General features: G+C 42.6%; 2 protein-coding genes across 5 annotated transcripts in view; both read left to right on the forward strand.

The window, feature by feature from the left end:
- The window catches only part of irf6 (interferon regulatory factor 6), a 13,346-nt gene extending 13,019 nt beyond the window's left edge, over window positions 1–327 (forward strand). For 3 of the 4 annotated variants that reach the window (XR_015521087.1, XR_015521086.1, XM_087302496.1), the window contains one exon: window positions 1–327. This exon is cut by the window's left edge. The gene's annotated coding sequence lies outside the window, so the exon portion shown is untranslated. 4 annotated transcript variants of the gene reach the window in all.
- Window positions 1–6,047, forward strand: part of LOC147838311 (uncharacterized) — a 441,300-nt gene that overhangs the window by 199,912 nt on the left and 235,341 nt on the right. The window lies entirely within an intron of this gene.

Below are 6,047 nucleotides of genomic sequence, written 5' to 3' on the forward strand. Positions count from 1 at the left end.
TATGCGTTTGCTTGCTTGTGTGTGTGCGTGTGTGTGTATATACTGTATGTGTGTGTTTTGTGCATGCATTACTTTGTGTGTGTGTGTGTGTCTATTTGAGTTGTGTGTGTTACTTTTATACACGCTTTTGTGTTTTTACTGCAGACGTATGTTACGCCATTATTATCCTCCGCCACTTCTGTTTATTCTCCTGCTTCCGCTGTGAAGATCTCGTCGTTCGTTTGTGTTTGTCTTTATTTTATAGCGTGTTCCTGTGTTTGATGTGCTAGTGTGTAGATTTGTCCCGTAATGTATGGATTTATAAATACAAATAAAAAAAAAGAAAAACAAGATGAAAGTGTGTGTTTATTTTTGGTGCTTTTTTATTTTGGATTTATTTTTATTAAATATAAATAACGGTAGGAACTGATTCATAAAAGTAAATGAGGAAATAAGTGTGTGTACGTTGTGTGTTTGTAAAGTTATGTTTGTTTCTGTGTATATTTGTCTGTTTTGGGTGCGCTGTGTGTTTTGTGTAGTGTCTGTGTTAGCATCTGTATATGCTTCCGTGTGTGTGTGTGTGTGTGTGTGTGTGTTTTTGAGTATGTCTGTTTGTTTGTGTGTCTATGTTTGTGTTTGTGTGTCATCTTGTGTGTTTGATTGTTGATTTGTGTGTGTGTGTTGTTTTGTCTTGTGTAGACAATTCTACAGCATTATTATATGCCGTTCTGTTTTTTCTTGTACTTTCGGTTTGAGAACGTTGTTGTTTTTTTTGTCCTTTTTCTTTTTTATTGTGTTGTGTATAATGAGGCAGTTTAAACATGGAATTATAAATAACAAAAAAAAAGCTTTTTTAAGTTTGTGATGCTTTTTTTTCTTTTGCACAATTTTTAAAGATTATTAAATAACAGTTAGAACATGATATACAGATGAAACCAGAAGTTTACATTCACCCAAAAAAAAAAAAAGAACATAACCATTTTTAAAAATGTCTGATGGTAAATGACACTAAACGTTTACTATTTCAGGTCCGTTAAGATTACCTAAATGATTTGCATTTGCTAAATGCCAGAATAATGAGAGAATTTTTTTGTATTAATTTCTAGACAGTTGAAAGTTTACACACAATTCCTTGGTATTTTTCAGCTTTGCTTCTAAACTGTTTAACTTTGGTCAAGTGTTTTGTGTCTCCTTCCACAAGCTTCTCACAATAGTTTGCAGGAATTTTGGCCCATTCCTCCTAGCAGAATTGCTGTAACTGAGTCCGACTTTTTGTCTGTCTTTCTCGCACAAGCTTTTTCAACTCTGCCCACAAATGTTATATAGGATTGAGGTCAGGGCTTTGTGATGGCCACTCCAAAACATTCACTCTGTTGTGCTTAAAGCACATTTGAACTAATCTGGCAGTATGCTTAGGGTCATGGTCTGTCTGGAAGAGCCATTTGCGGCCAAGTTGTAATGTCCTGGCTGATGTCTTGAGATGTTGCTTCAGTATTTCTCCATACTGTTCTGTCTTCATGATGCCATCTATGCTGTGAAGTGGACCAGTCCCTCCTGCAGCAAAACAGCCCCACAACATGATGCTGCCGCCCCCATACTGCACAGTTGGGATGGTGTTCTAGGCTTGTGCGCTTTCCCCTTTGTCCTCCAAATATAACACTGGTCATTATGGCCAAACAGTTCAATCTTATCTCCATCAGAGCACAGCACATGTCTCCACACATCAGTCTTTCCCCAGTGTCATTCAGCTAATGGTAATCTGGCTTTGTTGTTGATTCTGGCTTGTTGATTCTCCATGTTGTCACATAAGGAAGCAGTGTGTTTGAGCTTTTCCTTCAATACTATTCTACAGTTGTGCCTCACATTAACTCAAATGTTGTCAGTCAGCCAATCAGAAACTTCCAAAACCCTGACATCATCATCTGAGCTTTTCCAGATGCAGAATAATTTTATTGTGTGTAAACTTGACTTTCAAGAAGAGTTATAACAGTTTCTTTAAATTATCTCACTCATTATTTAGCTATTAGGCAGAACAGAAACACATGTGATCATCTAACTTACCTAAAAGAGGAAAAGTTTAGTCACATTAACATCTGACCTTTTTTAAATGGTTTTGTGCCTTTTTATACAGTGTCTGTAAACTTCAGCATTCAACTGTATAAGAATCTGCTTAATATAAATAATTGAGGAAAAAACATATACTTTTGGTGTGTTTGTGTATATTTGTTGGTGTTTTTCTCAGTTTGTGTTTTGTGTGTGTTTTTTTGGTGTCTTTGTGTGCGTGTTTAATGGGTATGATGATCATCTGATATTACTCAGTTGTTAATGTAAAGCCAGATGTTGACTCAGCTCTGCTCCAACTCACTGTCTAATATTAAGCCTTTTCAGCTCAATGATTAAAGGCTTGCTGTTCTTGAACTTTCTCTCTGTTCAGATCCTCCAGATCCAGTTACTGTGACCATTTATGTGAAGCTGCTTTGACACAATCTACATTGTAAAAGCGCTGTACAAATAAAGCTGAATTGAGTTGAATGTGATGGTGTTCAGTGTAGTTTAACTATCAGCAGATTCCTGTCAGGTTCAGGTTTAAGATACTCTTAGGCCGTACTCACAATAGGTACAGTTGCCTCGAACCAGGCCAAAGCACGCTTGTCCCCCTCCCGTCTCCCCCGACGGCCCGCACTCACCACAAACGGGTTTTGGCACGCTTACGTCAACGCTGCTGGGCTGTTCAGTGAGAAGCGCTCTTACTCAGCAGCACAGTGGAGATTTCTCTAGTTATATCATTTCAGTCGTTTGACATGCAGTCAAATATTTCGCCAAACAGTCCTTAGGGATGCGGTGACACGCAGTCAGATATTTTGCAGAACAGATCCGCCACTTTTGGCGCTCATAAACAATCATAAAGCTCTCGTGCTGCAGGAATGAGGAGTTCTGTTGAAGGTGTGCGTCTTTAATAAATTACGGCAGTTTGCAATCACTGAACAGTAAGAATGATTAATAAATCCATATGAAACAGCCCCTTAAAGTCACGTCTCGCTTTCAGTTTCGGGCTTTGGTGCGTTTTGCACTCACACACAAGTGTACCGTGCCAAAGCCCAAGTGAACCGCGCTCAGGCACACCTCTTCCAACCGGGCCAGGGCCGGCCAAGTGAACCGTGCTTGAGCCCGATTCAGCGCACTCACACTTCTCAAATGATCCGGGAAACGGGCCTGGGCACGGTACGGATGGCATAGTGTGAGTAGACCCTTATAGTCCGTGTCTGATCTCTGTTTTGATCTCAATGTCACAATTGCTCAGAGTTCCTAAATGTAAACTGATTTATTTATTTATTATTTTTTTAACTGGTTTGCCATCTCCAGGTTGGAGGAAAGTCCTTACCCCAGGTAAAGGAGTTCAAGTATCTTGGGGTTTTGTTCACGAGTGAGGGAAGGATGGAGCGTGAGATTGACAGGCGGATCGGTGCAGCAGTAATGAGCCGAAATCTACATTCCTCCTCTCACCCATGGGCATGAGCTTTGGGTCATGACTGAAAGGACAAGATCTCGGATACAAGCGGCCGAAATGAGTTTCCTTCACAGGGTGGCAGGGCGCACTCTTATGGATAGGGTGAGGTGCTCTGACACCCGGGAGGAGCTCGGAGTAGAGCCGCTGCTCCTCCACATTGAGAGAAGTCAGCTGAGGTGGCTTAGGCAAGTTTCGGATGCCTCCTGGGAGGTGTTCCAGGCATGTCCTACCAGTAGGAAGTCTCGGGGAAGACCCAGGACATGCTGGAGAGACTGTCTCTTGGCTGGCCTGGGAACGCCTCGGGATCCCCTCGGAGGAGCTGGAGGAAGTGTCTGGGGAGAGGGAAGTCTGGAGTTCTCTCCATATGCCTCATTCACACTAGCAGCGACTTTGTAGCTGCCTGTTGCTCTGGGTCATGACCTGCTGCAAACGTAGGTCTGTGTAGATCTATACAGCACGAATACAACCAGTCTCTGAGCAGGCTGAGAGAGGATCACCTGAGCACTACTGGTGCTCCTATTGGCTGTTGCTCAACAAAGTCGCTCTTGTTTTTTAATTCAACTTTATTGTATCGCTCGCCATGCCCACCTGGCCGCCAATGGTCACTGTTGCTTTTGTAGACGGAGGTCGCCGGAAGTCGCTGACTCTCCATTGAAATAAACAGTCGCTTGTCGCTTTGCCCCTGAGAGTTGCTTGTAGTGTGGATAAGGCTTAAGACTGCTGCCCCCGCGACCTGACTCTGGAAAAGTGGATGTGTGTGTCTTGTGCTATAGTTTATGTATGAGTGATGTGTACAGGGCCGGCGTGTCCATAGAGGCGACCTAGGCATAGAATACAATAGAGAGGGCAGTGTCTGAAACACCTCCCTCACCACCCGCGTCCTCAGTTATATCCGCGCCTAGGGCGTCCGCGACACGACTGCGTTTTGAGTTATAGCCGCGACCCCCCCCCCCTCTCCCCAGCCACCCCTCCCGGTCTTCAATTCCATCCTCGACCCCACTTCCCCCCCACCCCGTACACTTTGATAACCGGCCAATTTCGGGTTGAGGCCGGTGTGATCATCCTTTGCCTAGAGCGGCAGTTCAGCTTGTTTCAGCTCTTGATGTGTATGTGGGGAATTTTGTAGTTTGTGTGTTGTAGATTGTGTGTATGTTGTATTTTGTTGGTTTGAGTGGTGTGTGTGTTGTAGTTTGTGTGTATGTTGTATTTTGTTGGTTTGAGTGGTGAATGTGTTGTAGTTTGTGTGTATGTTGTATTTTGTTGGTTTGAGTGGTGAATGTGTTGTAGTTTGTGTGTATGTTGTATTTTGTTGGTTTGAGTGGTGAATGTGTTGTAGTTTGTGTGTATGTTGTATTTTGTTGGTTTGAGTGGTGAATGTGTTGTAGTTTGTGTGTATGTTGTAGTTTGTTGGTTTGAGTGGTGTGTGTGTTGTAGTTTGTATGTGGGGTGTGTTGTAGTTTGAGTGGTGTGTGTGTTGTAGTTTGTTTGTTTAAGTGGTGTGTGTGTGTGTGTGTGTTGTAGTTTGTATGTGGGGTGTGTTGTAGTTTGAGTGGTGTGTGTGTTGTAGTTTGTTTGTTTAAGTGGTGTGTGTGTGTGTGTGTGTGTGTGTGTGTGTGTTGTAGTTTGTGTGTATGCTGTAGTTTGTTGTTTGAGTGGTGTGTGTGTTGTAGTTTGTCAGTGCGAGTGTGTGTGTGTTTTTGTGTATGGTGTGTGTTGTAGTTTGTTGTTTGAGTGGTGTGTGTGTTGTAGTTTGTCAGTGCGAGTGTGTGTGTTTTTGTGTATGGTGTGTGTTGTAGTTTGTTGTTTGAGTGGTGTGTGTGTTGTACTTTGTCAGTGCGAGTGTGTGTGTGTTTTTGTGTATGGTGTGTGTTGTAGTTTGTTGTTTGAGTGGTGTGTGTGTTGTACTTTGTCAGTGCGAGTATGTGTGTGTTTTTGTGTATGGTGTGTGTTGTAGTTTGTTGTTTGAGTGGTGTGTGTGTTGTAGTTTGTCAGTGCGAGTGTGTGTTTTTGTGTATGGTGTGTGTTGTAGTTTGTTGTTTGAGTGGTGTGTGTGTTGTAGTTTGTCAGTGCGAGTGTGTTTTTTTGTGTATGGTGTGTGTTGTAGTTTGTTGTTTGAGTGGTGTGTGTGTTGTAGTTTGTCAGTGCGAGTGTGTGTGTTTTTGTGTATGGTGTGTGTTGTAGTTTGTTGTTTGAGTGGTGTGTGTGTTGTAGTTTGTCAGTGCGAGTGTGTGTGTTTTTGTGTATGGTGTGTGTTGTAGTTTGTTGTTTGAGTGGTGTGTGTGTTGTACTTTGTCAGTGCGAGTGTGTGTGTGTTTTTGTGTATGGTGTGTGTTGTAGTTTGTTGTTTGAGTGGTGTGTGTGTTGTACTTTGTCAGTGCGAGTATGTGTGTGTTTTTGTGTATGGTGTGTGTTGTAGTTTGTTGTTTGAGTGGTGTGCGTGTTGTAGTTTGTTGTTTGAGTGGTGTGTGTGTGTGTGTGTGTGTGTGTGTGTGTTGTAGTTTGTGTGTGTGTCTGTGTGAGCATGTGAGTGAGGTGTGTGTGTGTGTGTGTGTTCTCCACC

This window comes from Danio rerio, chromosome 22 (genome assembly GCF_052040795.2).
Source record: "Danio rerio strain M-AB ecotype USA chromosome 22, GRCz13ab, whole genome shotgun sequence".
NCBI lineage: Eukaryota > Metazoa > Chordata > Actinopteri > Cypriniformes > Danionidae > Danio > Danio rerio.